Below are 15,718 nucleotides of genomic sequence, written 5' to 3'. Positions count from 1 at the left end.
AAAAACTGTTTTGAATAAGTGTTTTAACTCCAGCAGAACACAGCAACAAGACATCACTGCTAACACAGTCACGTGTCACGGAACTATCACAGCTAGGTGAAGAGTACTGCAAACCCCAGGGGCTAGTTTACCCAGTGAACATTTGTTGAGCAATTAGTGCCCGCCAATCACTGCTAGTTGGTAAAAAGGATAAAAATGGCCCTTTGTGGAGTTCGTGGTTTATTGGGTGAAGAAAGCAGTAAAACACCACTTTAAAAAAAAAGATTTATTTATTTATGTATTGTGTTCTGTCTGCATGTACAGCTGCAGGCCAGAAGAGGACACCAGATCTCAGTACAGATGGTTGTGAGCCACTATGTGGTTGCTGGGAATTGAGCTCAGGACCTCTGGAGGAGCAGCCAGTGCTCTTAACCTCTGAGCCATCTCTCCAGCTCCTAAAACACAACTTTAAAAAAAAATGTGGTAAGTGCTTGGAGAAGAGTGGTAGGAGACCCCCTGGGGTCCTGATCAGGAAGTGTTGGGACACCAGGACTGACTCTCCCTGGACTTGGAGCTCACTGATTGGCTAAAGTGGGTGCCCACTGAGCTCCAGGGAGTCTCTGAAGTGCTTCGGTTAACCCGCACCCTGACCCGCACCCTGCCACAGCTGGCTTTTTACAGAAGTGCTGGGAGTCTGAACTCAGTTCCTCTGGCTGGTGTGGTCATCTCTGTGCTCTGGAAGCTGGGTCTTAGAGCACTCACACCAGGCTGAGAAAAGCCAGCTGTTCATGGTAAGGACCGCTGTGGGAACTCCCGAGGGAGCAGCCAGGCTCCCCACACGGAACTGAAGAGGGCAGCCATGGGTACAACAGAGAGGGAGGAGAATAAGGCTCCATATAGTGTGGTGCAAACAGCAAAGCCGGGAGGTGAAGAAAGTGGAGAAATTACAGAAGAGAAGGCAGGGGGCAGTGAGTGCAGGGGAGGTGGGAAAGGTGGCGGGGGTCTCCAGCTACAGAAAAGATGCTTTCTAGCCCCTGGAGCTAGGTGTGATGGGCACGCCTTTCATTGTTTAATTGTGTCACTTAGAAGGCAGAGGAAAGAGGATCTCTGAGTTCCAGTCCAGCCAGAGCTTCACAATAATGAGACTCTGTTGCAAAAATAAATAACACAATTAAAAATGTAACCCTTTGACTAAAAGGCAGAGAATTAATTGGCTTTAGACCACCGTGGTTGCAGCGTAGACACTGATTGGGAAGGGAAGCCCGACTGAATGTTTTGTAGCCATCCTAGGAGGAAGCTGAACCAGAACCAGTGGAAAGAAGGCAGTTAATTGTGAGCATGCTCAGGGTGGAAGGGCAGGTTGTTATCTTGTTCTGCGGTGTGCGTGTCTGTTTGGTGGCTGGGTGGGAGAGTAAGTCAAGAGCCTACATGGTGCTTCTGACTCGGCAATGGGGGGCGTGTGTCCAGGACAATGGCTGGAGATATTTGGTACCAAAGACAGAGAGGCGGGAGGAGAGGAGTAGGGTCACCTAGAGTGCAGTGTGAGCCAAGAACCTGGCCAGGAAGAAAGTGGGACAGAAACAGTCATTTTACTTCCCATCTGGGGGGAGGATCCAGCCAGTTCGAGAAAACCAGGAATGCCCTGGAGAGGGGAGAGTGACCAGAGAAAGATGTTGAAGATGATCTCACAGGTATGGGGGGAGGTTTTGAGCACTGTGGTGCAATGGATGCATTGGAGACGTGGGCTCAGAGGTCCAGATATCAGAAGACTACGTAATAATCAGTGGATGGAGGTACAGGCATTGGAATAGGGATGTAATTGTCAAGGAATTTGATTGTGGGGCGGAGAGAAGGCCAGCAGTCCAGGGTTCCCAGTACCCACTTAGGACAGTAACCAGCTGTGTGGAAGTACAGCTCAGCCATGTGTTGAAATATTTATCTATCAGTAAGTAGTGACAAGTAACTGCAACAGTAGCCTGGTCTTCCTGCCGCACCCGCGACTTTACAGTGCCACCTGCTGGTGAAGATGCGTCATGGCAGCGCAGAGGAAACACTAAGATCGAGTTTGTCCGAGCAGGGCTGTGGTGTTTGCCTTTAAACGCAGCACTCCGGGGCGAGAGGAGAGGATTGCTGTGAATCTGCAGGCTATTCTGAGCAAAATAACAAAACCTTATCTCATAAAACAAATGAAAGTTATTTGGGTTGCTACTGCTTTTAAACGTTTCATTCTTCTATTCATAGCAGGTTTCAATGACTTGATTTAATATTAAAACTGAACTTGAATGATAACATAACAAAGTTTGGGAAAATTAAAAAAAATTATCTTGGGGATAGAAAGGGAGTTCAGTGGTTAAGAGTACTGGCTGCTCTTCCAGAGACCCTGGGTTTGATTCCCAGCACCCGGGTACAAGGTGGCTCACGACGGCCTGTAACCCCAGTTCAGATCCTCTTGAAGTGTGAGAACCTTCTGATTCTCGGGGGAAAAATGGCACTAAAGAGATAAAGCTCAGGATTCTTTTGTGGTAGTGTAAAAAGTAGAATAGTGTGGGAATTATTTCTAGTTTTTTGTTTTTGTATTTTGAGACAGGGTTTCTCTGCAGCTTTGGAGCCTGGGCCACCACGGCCTGGCCTGTTTCTAATTTTTAATTTTGAAGAATAGGGCTAGAGAGATGACTCAGCAGTTAAGAGTGGGCTTACTTGTAGCTGGGTGGGGGTGGCCATCACTTTTAATCCCAGCACTTGGGAGGTAGAGGAAGGCGGATCTCTGTGAGTTCGAAGTCAGCCTAGTCTACAGAGTGAGTTCCAGGACAGCCAGGGCTATACAGAGAAACCTCGTTTGGAAAAACAAAAAAGCCAAAATCAAATGAAAACAAAACAAAAGAACAAAAAACCTAACCCAAACCAAACAAACAAAAAAAGGACCTGCTCTTGCAGAGGACCTGGGTTTGGTTCCTAGCATCCAGGTCAGACAGCTCACAACTACCTGTGACATCAACTTCAGAAGATCTAACTCCTTCTGGACTCTGTGGGCAACTGCCCTCACACGTGTATACTGAAAGACAGACAAACAGATACACATACAGGTAAAATAATAAAAAGCCAGCTGTGGTGGTACAGAGTAGGGGCGGTTGGATCTCTGGAGTTTGAGGCTAGTCAGGTCTACGGAGCGAATTCCAGGCCAGCCAAGGCTATGTATGTAGTGGCTGGAGAGATGCCTCAGCAATCCCAGAGAACTGGAGTTCGGTTTGGTCCATGTTGGTTTATAACTGTCTGTGGTTCCATCTCCAGGGGACACAGATGATCTCTGTGGGCAATTGCACTCACATGTACCCCATAGAGACCTGCATGCATGTACATAGACCAGGCCGGCGTGGGACTCAGAGATCCGCCTGCCTCTGCCTCCCGAGTGCTGGGATTAAAGGTGTGCGCCACCACCGCCCAGCTAGAGTTAATTTCTAATACCATCAAACAGCCTATCTTCAGAGTGAAGTGGTCCCCACTAGGTTCACGTCTTTAGAACTTTGAGCCCCGCGGGTAGCCGTCTAGCGGAACGTTTAGTAGGTAGGTGGAGCCACGCCGACGGAAGTAGGTCGCTGGGGAGTGGGGTGAGGCCAGCTTCGGTCTGGAATGGTGGCCGTGGCGAGTTCCGTGCGTCCCGTCTTAAACGGTAAGCCAAAACAAGCTTTAAAATCGGTTCTTGTCTGGATCTTTGGTCATCTAAACAAGGAAGGAGTACAGACCTCAAAGCTTTCCAACTTGGAACGCTTTCTCTAGAACTTTTGATTTTGTTCTCCCGGCCTAGGTTTTCATTTTCCCCAGCTTCCCCCCCTTTTTAGGTCTAGTTGTCAGACTTGCCGGTCTTTGAAGTATGTAACATGGCGTTTTAGAGTACACTGTCTCGGGCGGCGGGGGTGGGGGTGGGGGCTTCTCGGTCGGTGAAGGGTTTGCCTCGTAGCCCAGCGCTTGGGAAGCAGATCGTAGAAATCATGTGAGATAGCGGAGTGTGATGGCTTGTGTTTGAAAACAGCAGAGAGGAAGGGGCGGGCCGACTGCCGGGACCGCTCGGCCGGCCCCTCTAACCTCAGAGTGGAGATGGAGGGCGCCTTCGGATTGCTGTGTGAGGCTACGGGTTCCTGACCAGCCAGGGCTACATAGTAAGACCCTGTCTCAAAAAAAAAAAAAAAAAAAAACCAAAAACAAAATTAAAAAAACACCACCAAAATAAATAAATAAAAAAAACCCCAGCTATGTTAATCCCAGCACTTGGGAGGCAGAGCAGGTGTATCTCTGTGAGTTTGAGGCCAGCCTGGTCTACAGAGTGACCAGGCTGTTACACAGAGAAACCCTGTCTCAAGAGAAAAAATAAAAAAGAAGAAAGGAAAAAAAAATGAAAAGAGAGAGGTGACCAGTAGGAGTGGGGGGCATGGCGGGATGGATATGAACAAAATACACTCTATGCATTGTGAAAAGGTATTTTCACAACCTGTTTAACTGTAAAAATAGGAAAGGGAGGGGCATTTTTAAAATGCAATGTGAACAAATTTGTTTTTACTTTTTTGTTTTTTGAGGCACGGTTTCTGTTTGTAGCCTTGGCTGTTCTGGAACTGGCTCTGTGGACCAGGCTGGCCTCAAGCTCCCAGAGATCCACCTGTCTCTGCCTCCCAAGTGCTGGGATTAAAGGTGTGCGCCACCACCATGCTCCCTTCACCGTTTATGGCCACTGGGCAGACACAGCTACGAGCTAGACCTGGGTTCTTACCTAGCAGTGCTGGTGATGCTGTGCTGGTCTGCTAAGGAGACCGATGGAGAACCTGGCCTGTTGCTCCCTCCCTCCCCTTTCAGGGAACATCTTGCTTTACAGGTGCTTACAGGGGTTAACTGTGCCAGGCCCATCCCCACACTTCTTTTTGCTGCTAGGCTGTTAATGAGGATGCCTTGGAAGGAGACTCTGGTTGGAGAGAGGGACCAGCCCCCTCCCACCACATCTGTCACCTCCACTTTTAAGGTCCATGTGGTGATAGGCCCTGGCAAGGACATATAGTTACAGCAGCCCAGAGTGTTTTCTGGTTGGATGCCCTGATAAAACGGTTGCCGTATTGAACATCTTGGTCGTACCTCCTAATGACCCTTCCCACCTGGCTTCCTGAGAGCTGCGAGAGAGTGGGGTCCACCCCGTCCTACGTTTTCTTATGGTTTATGGTGTTGGTTTTGCCACTGAAGCTGCTGGGGTTGAGTGATGGCACCCCACTAATTTTGTACCACTGGGGGGTGCCAGCAAGTCCAGCCTGTGGTGCAGGTTAACAAATCCAGGCAGTCTGGTGCCGCCTAGCGGCGGTCGCTGTACACTGTTCTTGACTTTGGGACCCCGGGTGGTCAAGGGACTTGTAAAGATGGAGACTGTAAGGTTTGAAATCCCAGCACACAGCGGTGGATCTCTGAGTTTGAGGCCAGCCTGGCCCTACAGAGTGACTTCCAGGACTGCCAAGGCTGCGCAGAGAAACCTGTCTGGTTTTTTTTTTTTTAATTTATTTATTATGTATACAATATTCTGTCTGTGTGTATGCCTCCCTGCAGGCCAGAAGAGGGCACCAGACCTCATTACACATGGTTGTGAGCCACCATGTGGTTGCCAGGAATTGAACTCAGGACCTTTGGAAGAACAGGCAATGCTCTTAACCGCTGAGCCATCTCTCCAGCCTCGAGAGAGGCTGTCTTAAACACCAAAAAAAGAACAAGGAAAAAGTGCAAGAAGATAGTCTTGAATTAGCAAAATGTCCACTAGAGGGCAGCCTCTGACAGGTCTGGGGTCAGGTCAGACTGCCTGGGTGGCAGGGGCAGAGGCCTGGCGGGCGCTTCAGAGCACAGTCCTGTCACTGTTCAGTCCAGCCTGCTGGGGGTGAAAGATGTCTGACCAGAATTTTGGCGAGAAGCAACCAGTCTTTCACAGCTTTGATTTTATCTTTCTTTGAATGTGTCTTCACAGAAATGCCTGTTTTGTCTCGCTTCCTGTCTTAAATGGTTATTTCTGCCAGAATTATCACTTATTCACCATGTAACCTAGGGTTGCCCCAGCTCTCAGGGATCTGTTTATAGGGATGCACCCCCACACCTACCTGGCCTACTAGCAGCAAACGCTCAGAACCTCGGCTGTCTCACCCCACTTTGCTCTTCTCTGTGCTGGGGGGAGTCTTTGTCTATATTGTCCCTTTGCAGATCATGTTCAGTCTCTGCAGTTTTTTTTTTTTTAAGATGTATTTATTATGTACACCTGCAGGCCAGAAGAGGGCGCCAGATCTCATTACAGATGGTTGTGAGCCACCATGTGATTGCTGGGAATTGAACTCAGGACCTCTGGAAGAGCAGCTGGTGCTCTTAACCTCTGAACCATCTCTCCAGCCCCGCCCCTGCAGTTTTATTTATCACATAAATGAGCAAATTTGGGGCCAAGCAGATAGTTCAGTCAGCAAAAATGCTTTTTCTGTTATCATGAGGATCTGATTTCAGATTCCCAGAACCCATGTGAAAAACGTGGCATGGTGGCCGCATGTAATCCCAGCCAGCGCTGGGGCGGCAGAGGCTTGAGGCTGCGGGGGCATCTGGGCCAGCCAGGCTTGCTGGATTAGCCGGCTCCCTTGGGCTTGGGTTGCAGGAGCGCTCATCACTCTGTGCTTCCTGATTGACGGTGCTTTGCCTTCCCTGCTGTGGTGGGCTGCATCTTCTCAGGGTGAGGCAGGAGGAACACTTCTTCCATGGTGGGTTGTTTTTGTTTTTAACCTTTCCTTGTTTTTCTGAGGCACTTTGTGTCAGTACTTAGAAAAGCAATGGACACATTCATAGGTATTTTCCGACCTGTAATCTACTCATTTGGCTGCATCACTCTGTGGTGGTTGGAGAAAGAATGGCCCACGGGCTCAGCTGAGTAGCTGAAGGTGTGGCCTTGGAGGGTGTGTGTCCCTCTCCCGGTCCTGCCTGTGGATCATGACATAAAACTCTCAGCTGGAAGCAGCACCGTGTCTGCCTGCACGCACATCGTGGCAATAATTGCCTCTCACCCCCTGAAATTAAGCAAGCCCCCAGTTAATGGTGTTCTTTTATTTATGAGTTGCCTTGGTCATGGTGTCTCTTCACAGCAATGGAACGGTGCCTGAGACACTCGGGAATTCCTGACTTAACCCACGAAGTTCACTGTAATGTCACCATAGTCACAGTATCCTATGCCTGGCACTGTTAGTAGTGGAAAACTTCAGCGGAGTGGGGGAGAGGAGGGAGCGAGCAAGTCTGTGTCACCGTGTCAGGATCCCCGGCAGGTGCAGAGGCAGCGGGTGAACACCAGGGCACTGTGGTTGGCATCGTGAGTGGCACGGGCCCCAAACCCCTGTGAGGAGAGCCGCACCTCTGCTCCCTGGTGTTTTTCCTTTTCTCTTGATGCTGAGTAATTCCCTAAATCACTATGTTGTAGACTATATTATGCAGGGACATCCCCGTCTCCTGCTGTCCTTTGACTCCTAGGTTTGCTTAAATGGAAGTGAGAAAACAGACGACTGGGGAACGAGGGCAAAGGCACGCGTCACCAGTCTTGATAGAAGTTCAGTCTCTTGTGCCCACACTGTGGACAAGTTGTCATCTGCCTTCACGTGTGCACCTGGCACCTGTGTCAAATTCCTAGCAGATGTATCAGCTGTACAAAATAAGACAATGATCGATGGTAGCTCTCTATCTTAGTACTTTAAATAATAAACACGCGTCTTCAGATTAATGAGTTTAGTACACACGTCAGTGGCGGTAAGTCCACCGTGTCTCTGTGTGACCATTCCCACTGTCTGCTCCCAGAACTTCTTCACCTTCTAAAACTGAACTCTGTACCCGTTAAAGAGAAACCTCTCGATTCTGTCTCCCACAAGCGCCCGGTAGCCTCAGGCAGCCCTTGTGTGAAACTCCCATTTCTTGTTAGTGTTTGCCTCCCTGTCTGTGTGTGTACCATGTGCCTGCAGTGCCAGTGGAGGCCAAAAGATGGCGTTAGATTCTCTGGAACCAGAATTGCAGGCTGCTGTGAGCTGCCCTTCATGAGTGCTGGGAACTGAACTCAGGTCTTTTGCAAGAGCAGGCAATGCTCTTAACCGCTGAGCCATCTCTCCAGCCCCCCAGGTGTTTCTTAATCCAATCAAGCTGATAATTGGTATTTACTATGGCCACTCTGGGCCACTACCACATGGGTCACCATATCTTTCCTTCCATGTTTTCTTCTAAAGACTTCATAGTCTTATTTCATTTGTCTATCTGTCTGTCTGTCAAGACAGGGTTCTTCTGTGTGACAGTCCTGGCTGTCTGGGAACTCACTATGTAGGCCAGGTCGGCCTTGAACTCACAGAGATTCCCCTACGACTTTATAGTTTTACTTTTCTAGGACTTTGATCCATTTTGAATTAGTTTGTAAAAACACAGCATAGTCAAGCATTGTGGCACTTGTCTTTAGTCCCAGCACTCAGGAGGCAGATGCAGGTTTGCACTCTTATGAGTTTGACGCCAGTCTGGTCTACATAGTGAGCTCTAGCACAGCCAGGGCTACAAGAGACCCTGTCTCAAAAACCAGAAGAAATAAAAACACAGCGTCAGGGTTCAGTGCTATCTTTCATGTGTAAATACCTGGCTTTGCAGACTGCTGGCTGGTCTGAGCAGTCATGTATGTCAGAGTGTATTATTACGTGTGTCTGCGTGTATGCACGTGCTTCCCCCTGCAGGTGCATGTGTCTGAGTGTATGAGTGTGTGTGTGTGTGTGTGTGTCTGCGTGTGTGCACGTGCTTCCCCCCGCAGGTGCATGTGTCTGAGTGAGTGTGTGTGTGTGTGTGCACGTGCTTCCCCCTGCAGGTGCATGTGTCTGAGTGTATGAGTGTGTCTGCGTGTGTGCACGTGCTTCCCCCTGCAGGTGCATGTGTCTGAGTGTATGAGTGTGTGTGTGTGTGTGTGTGTCTGCGTGTGTACACGTGCTTCCCCCTGCAGGTGCATGTGTCTGAGTGTCTGAGTGTGTGTGTGTGTGTGTGTGTGTGTGCACGTGCTTCCCCCCGCAGGTGCATGTGTCTGAGTGTCTGAGTGTGTGTGTGTGTGTGCACGTGCTTCCCCCTGCAGGTGCATGTGTCTGAGTGTCTGAGTGTGTCTGCGTGTGTGCACGTGCTTCCCCCTGCAGGTACATGTGTCTGAGTGTATGAGTGAGTGTGTGTGTGTGCACGTGCTTCCCCCTGCAGGTGCATGTGTCTGAGTGTCTGAGTGTGTCTGCGTGTGTGCACGTGTTTCCCCCTGCAGGTGCATGTGTCTGAGTGTATGAGTGTGTGTGTGTGTCTGCGTGTGTGCACGTGCTTCCCCCGCAGGTGCATGTGTCTGAGTGTATGAGTGTGTGTGTGTGTGTGCACGTGCTTCCCCCTGCAGGTGCATGTGTCTGAGTGTATGAGTGTGTGTGTGTGTGTGTGTGTGTGCACGTGCTTCCCCCTGCAGGTGCATGTGTCTGAGTGTATGAGTGTGTGTGTGTGTGTGTGTGTGCACGTGCTTCCCCCGCAGGTGCATGTGTCTGAGTGTATGAGTGTGTGTGTGTGTGTGTGCACGTGCTTCCCCCTGCAGGTGCATGTGTCTGAGTGTATGAGTGTGTGTGTGTGTGTGTGTGTGTGCACGTGCTTCCCCCTGCAGGTGCATGTGTCTGAGTGTATGAGTGTGTGTGTGTGTGTGTGTGTGTGCACGTGCTTCCCCCTGCAGGTGCATGTGTCTGAGTGTATGAGTGTGTGTGTGTGTGTGTGTGCACGTGCTTCCCCCTGCAGGTGCATGTGTCTGAGTGTATGAGTGAGTGTGTGTGTGTCTGCGTGTGTGCACGTGCTTCCCCCCGCAGGTGCATGTGTCTGAGTGTATGAGTGAGTGTGTGTGTGTGCACGTGCTTCCCCCCGCAGGTGCATGTGTCTGAGTGTCTGAGTGTGTGTGTGTGTGTGTGTGTGTGTGTGTGCACGTGCTTCCCCCTGCAGGTGCATGTGTCTGAGTGTCTGAGTGTGTGTGTGTGTGTGTCTGCGTGTGTGCACGTGCTTCCCCCTGCAGGTGCATGTGTCTGAGTGTCTGAGTGTGTGTGTGTGTGTGTGTGTGTGTGTGCACGTGCTTCCCCCTGCAGGTACATGTGTCTGAGTGTCTGAGTGTGTGTGTGTGTCTGCGTGTGTGCACGTGCTTCCCCCCGCAGGTGCATGTGTCTGAGTGTATGAGTGTGTGTGTCTGCGTGTGTGCACGTGCTTCCCCCTGCAGGTGCATGTGTCTGAGTGTATGAGTGAGTGTGTCTGCGTGTGTGCACGTGCTTCCCCCTGCAGGTGCATGTGTCTGAGTGTATGAGTGAGTGTGTGTGTGTGCATGTGCTTCCCCCCGCAGGTGCATGTGTCTGAGTGTATGAGTGTGTGTGTGTGCACGTGCTTCCCCCCGCAGGTGCATGTGTCTGAGTGTCTGAGTGTGTGTGTGTGTGCACGTGCTTCCCCCGCAGGTGCATGTGTCTGAGTGTATGAGTGAGTGTGTGTGTGTGTGCACGTGCTTCCCCCCGCAGGTGCATGTGTCTGAGTGTATGAGTGAGTATGTGTGTGTGTGCACGTGCTTCCTCCCGCAGGTGCATGTGGGAGCTAACCGTTGGTGTCAGGATGTCTTTCTCAGTCACTTTTCTACCTTGTTCCTTTTTTATTCTCTGAAAAAAGATTATTTTAGGTGTTTTGCCTGCATGTATGCCTCTGTGAGGGTGTTGGATCCTCTGGAACTAGAGTTACAGACAGTTGTGAGCTGCCTTGTGGGTGCTGGGAATTGAACCTGGGTCCTTTGGAAGAGCAGCCAGTGCTCTTAACCACTGAGCCATCTCTCCAGTTCCCTTTTTTAAATTTCTTAATTATTTAATAAGTCTGAGCATGGTGGCACACCCTTTAGTTCTAGCGCTTGGGAAGCAGAGGCTGTGACTATGAGTTCAAGGCTATCTTGGTCTGTGTATTGAGTTCCAGGTTAGCCAAGGCTACATAGTGAGACTGTTTCAAAATAAAGTGTGTGGGGGCTGGAGAGATGGCTCAGTGGTTAAGGCATACATGGAGGCAGAATGTTGTATGCATAATAAATAAATCTTAAAAAAAAAGGAACAAAAAAAAGTGTGTGTGTGTATGGGTGTGTGTGTGTGTGCGTGGGTGGGTGTGCATGCGTGTGTATGGGTGTGTATATACACATGTACCACTTGCGTAGGTGCCTGAGAAAGCAGAAGAGGTCAGTGGGATCCCCTAGAGCTGGAGTTACAGGTGGTTGGGAGCCATCCACCTTGGGTGCTGGGAGCTGAAGTCTGGTCTTTGGAAGAACTGCAGGCTCTCCTAACTGAGGAGCCATCTCTAGCCTTTTCTGTACCGTGTGTTAAAAGTGATCGTGTTTCCCTCACCCTCTCAGTGTGTCACATGGATGACTTGTATGTTGCGGGTCCCTTCCCATGCTGTGCTTCTTACTCATTGCATCACGTCACTGTGAACAAGACACCTGCCAGACACCACCTAAGGGAGCTTTACTTCAGCTGCCATTGTAAGGATCCACCCATAGGGGCTCAGCCTGTGCATTTGCTGGGCTTCCTGAGTAGCGAGGGTGTGGTGTAGAACAGCAGACCCAGCAACAGACTAGGAAATGGAGATTGGAGATACCTGCCTGGCTCTAAGCTTCAGAGGCACACCCAGCTACCAGGGCACAGCAGGATCAGCACACGTGGTGCCTGTGTGTGTGCGTGGGCAGCACGCTTGCTCGAGTGCTGGTGGGGCACCCACATCCTGCTTGTGAGAAGCTGTCACGTCAAGAACAAGAGTTAGCCAGGTGCTGGTGGCGCACGCCTTTAATTCCACGCCTTTAATTCCAGCACTGGGCAGGCAGAGGCAGGCGGATCTGCAGAGCGCATTGAGGGCAGCCAGGACTGTTTCACAGATAATCCCTGTCTTGGAAGAAAAAAGAGAAAAGAAGAAGTTTTTAGAACATTAAAGCAGAAGGTCTCTAGAGACCAAGGCAAAGCCAGCAGACATGGTGACAGAAATCAAGGAAAAGGTTTTAAGACTTGGGGAGCCGGGCGGTGGTGGCACACGCCTTTAATCCCAGCACTCGGGAGGCAGAGGCAGGCGGATCTCTGTGAGTTCGAGACCAGCCTGGTCTACAGAGCTAGTTCCAGGACAGGCTCCAAAGCCACAGAGAAACCCTGTCTCGAAAAACCAAAAAAAAAAAAAAAAAAGACTTGGGGAAAGCCCAATATGGGGGTGTCAGTTCCACACGTGGGAGGTGAATGCAGAAGGGCCAAGAGTTTAAGGTCACCTTCAACTGTACCATGAGTGAACCTGAGACCAGCTCCTCTGTGTGAGGGACACTTTACACTCAAGCCATAACTGTCTAGTACGTAAGTCTTCTGATGTGCTGCTCAGTTCACTGTGGTGGCATTTTGTTTACAGAGTTTTGTTTTTTTGGGGGGGGGGGTTTAGTGCTCATACAGCACAGAGATCTATACTGTTTTAAAATCTTATTTTTATTTATGTGTATGTATGTACATGTGTAGACACGTGTTCAAGGATGCTCAGACCAGAAGAGGGTGGGACACTGAATTCCCCAGAGGTGGAGTTACAGGCAGCCGTGAGCTGCTCGCTTTGTTCAGGTGCTGGGAACTGCACTGGGGCCTCTGCAAGAGCAAGACAGGCTCTTAACCCCACTGAGCCGTTCCCTAGCCCCTGGGTCTGTACTATCAGAAGTGTCTTTGGCTTTAGTGTGAGGAGGATTCTGGCCTCAGAGGCTGAGTACCCTTAAGGCGGTCCTGTTTCTGCCTCCGGAAAGCTGGGATCACCATCGTGCGACCCCACAGCGGCCTTTGAGGTTTCCTTGCTCTGATATTAACATGGCCACCTCTGTTCTGTGGAACATAATCCCACGACTTCATGGTCAGTTTCTGTCCTTTGATGTGAAGTGGGTCTGTGACAGGGCCTTTCAGTCACAGAGGGCACTGCCGAAATGGTTTGTGGAGCCAGGGCTCTGCCTCCAGTCTGACCACGCTCGTGGTAGGAGGAGAGAACCGTGTACCACACAAAGAGCCCGTATGCTTGTCAAGGCTCACTTTCTGTGACTTCCTACTTCCGTGACCTCTAGCGTGGGGAATTCCACACTGCAGGGCCTTGCTCAGAGTCGGTTTTTTTCCCCCGAAACCTCTTTGAAGGGCCCGGCATGGTTTCTTGATATGTCAGTTCTTCACAAGTGGGCTCTCTGCTCAGCACCATGTGCGTCAGTTTGATAAGTCTGTCCCCACCTCAAAGGCCGACGATAGTCATTCCCCGGCTGTGACTAAGAGATTCAGAGGTAGCAGCAAAGTCCCTCGACGCTGTTTCATAGGCAGAATATGGTACCCAGATGACTCCAGCCTGTGTCAAGTTAACGTAAAATGGTCCAGCACATATTACTTTTCATGGCAACTGGGATTTGCAGATGGAATTCTGGGTATGAAGGGGGCGGGCATCCTGGGCCAACCAACAAGGACCAGCGACTAGAGGTGTCCTGGAAAAGGCAGGTGTAGGAGAGAGCACGCTAAGCTGTTGGGTCTCGAGCCAAGGCCTGTTGGAGCCACCAGCTAGTGACTTTCAGGAGAGTCAGTCCCACGATGTTTCTTCTGGCTGCCAGGACACGTGATGAGATCCAGAGTTCATGATGCCTTGTTGTGGAATATTTTACTCTTTTGGCATTTTGAGGGGCTCGCCACCCAACTCCCAAATAAATCACACAGAGGTTTATTCTTAGTTATGAATGCCCGGCCTTAGCCTGGCTTGTTTCTTGCCAGCTTGTCTTATCTTAAATTATCCTGACTACCTCTTGTCTCTGGGCTTTTATCTTTCTCTATTTCTGTATACTTTTCTTTACTTCTTTCTCCGTGGCTTGCTGTGTAGCTGGGTGGCTGGGCCCCGATGTCCTCCTCTCCTTGTTCTCTCCCTGCTCTTCTTTCTTCTCCCAGTTTTCTCCTTCTCTCCATTCTCTCTGCCTGCCAGCCCCGTCTATCCTTTCTCCTGCCTCGCTATTGGTTGTTCAGATCTTTATTAGACCATCAGGTGTTTTAGACAAAAAGAACCACAGCTTCACAGAGTTAAACAAATGCAACGTAAACAAAAGCAACACCCTAAAATAATATTCCCCAACAGTGCCTGTTAGCATAAAAGCCCAGTGAGCAGAGACCAGAACTGTTAAGGGGCAGGGAGATGGTTCAGCAGAGGGCCCACATCTCATTCCCAGTTGTTATAAGATGAGGCAGGCAAGCCAGATGGAAACTTCTGATCTCTAGAACTGATGAGGGATAGGAGGCGTGGTTAGAGTCACCTTTGTACTCTATGATATGGGGCCCTTAAAAAAAAAGTACAATTTTAGGGCTTGAAAAGATGGCTCAGTGGTCAAAAGCTCTATGTTTTCTACCTTGTTAGTATGTAAAAATGCCTTCGTGTGTGAGTGTGTTCTCTGTGTGTAGCCCTGGTTGTCCTGAAGCTCTGTAGACCAGGCAGGCTTCAAACTCACAGAGGTCCGCCTGTCTCTGCTTCCTGAGTTCTGCGATTAAAGGCACATGCCACCACCACCTGGCTGTGTGTGTCTTCTTTTGTGCCTAAAACCTTTATCTGCTTCTAGAATTCCCAAGTGTAATTATCATGAGCCAATATTCGGTTTAAGGTTCAATCTTACATTGTATGTGAGCTGTGAAGTATGAGTAAATGCTCCTGGCCACCTTCACTTCCAGGCACACACTCTTTCTCCTTCCCTTGGGCCTCTGTGAAGAGGAGCTGCTGGCTGTTTCCCCAGTTCTTCAGGGCCTTCACGTCTCGCACAGGATGCACAGACATATTTGGGTCTTACAAAGTAATTCACTCACTGCCAGGGCCCCAAGAGTCTTAGTTCTTATCGAAATGCAGTGTTCTCGGCTGTGCATGGTGGGCTGTGCCTTCCACGTTGTTCCTTCCATGTATCTCACTGCTTCTTGTGTCTGCCCAGCTGCTGGCTGTCTGGCTTTTTACCCGGACAGCATCTCCCTTGTTCTGTCCTCTCTTCTTCTGGAGTCTAGATTCCTCTTCCTATTTATCCTCTCTGCCTGCCAGCCCTCCTATCCCTTCTCCTGTCTAGCTATTGACTATTCAGCTTTTTATTGGCCTGATCAGGTGCCTTAGGCAGGTGAGGGGAAACAAATGCATCCCATCTTTACATAGTTAAACATGCATCTGTACATTGTTAAACAAATGCAGCCCATCTTTACATAGTTAAACACACATCTGTACATTGTTAAACAAATGCAGCCCATCTTTATTTACATAGTTAAACACGCATCTGTACATTGTTAAACAAATGCAGCATAAGCAAATGTATTTGACACATTTGTTTACACAGTTAAAATAATACCCCACAACAACACAAGAAGCATGGCTGTGTGCAGGCAGACATGATGTTGGGGAAGGAGCTGAGAGTTTATTTATTTATTATGCAGTGTTCCTTCTGCATGTATGCCTGTATACCTGTATGCAAGAAGGGGCCCCGGTCTCATTACAGATGGTTGTGAGCTGTCGGGGTCTGGTGCTAGCCCGGACAGTAAATTATTTTCTCTCGACCAGACCCTGACATAAGCTATCTCTCTCTGGACCGGCTTGGAGACGCAGAAATAAAGACACAACTCACATGGTTTTATCAGGAGGGAGATTCTCAGTGGTCTCTCATGAAGTCCTGAGT

The 15,718-nt window shown here is 49.6% G+C and overlaps 1 long non-coding RNA gene across 2 annotated transcripts in view; it reads left to right on the top strand.

Moving 5' to 3' along the window:
* Positions 1-3,566: 3,566 nt before the first annotated feature.
* Positions 3,567-15,718, top strand: part of LOC142854145 (uncharacterized) — a 30,903-nt gene continuing 18,751 nt past the window's right edge. Inside the window, exon 1 of one of the 2 annotated variants that reach the window (XR_012911294.1) lies at positions 3,567-3,646. This is a non-coding gene — a long non-coding RNA (uncharacterized LOC142854145). The remainder of the gene's footprint in view (positions 3,647-15,718) is intronic. The other variant, XR_012911295.1, reaches the window with a different exon arrangement.

Source organism: Microtus pennsylvanicus, chromosome 7 (assembly GCF_037038515.1).
Source record: "Microtus pennsylvanicus isolate mMicPen1 chromosome 7, mMicPen1.hap1, whole genome shotgun sequence".
NCBI lineage: Eukaryota > Metazoa > Chordata > Mammalia > Rodentia > Cricetidae > Microtus > Microtus pennsylvanicus.
The sequence above is the reverse complement of the archived record's forward strand: the minus strand, read 5'-3'. Positions and strand labels throughout refer to the sequence as shown.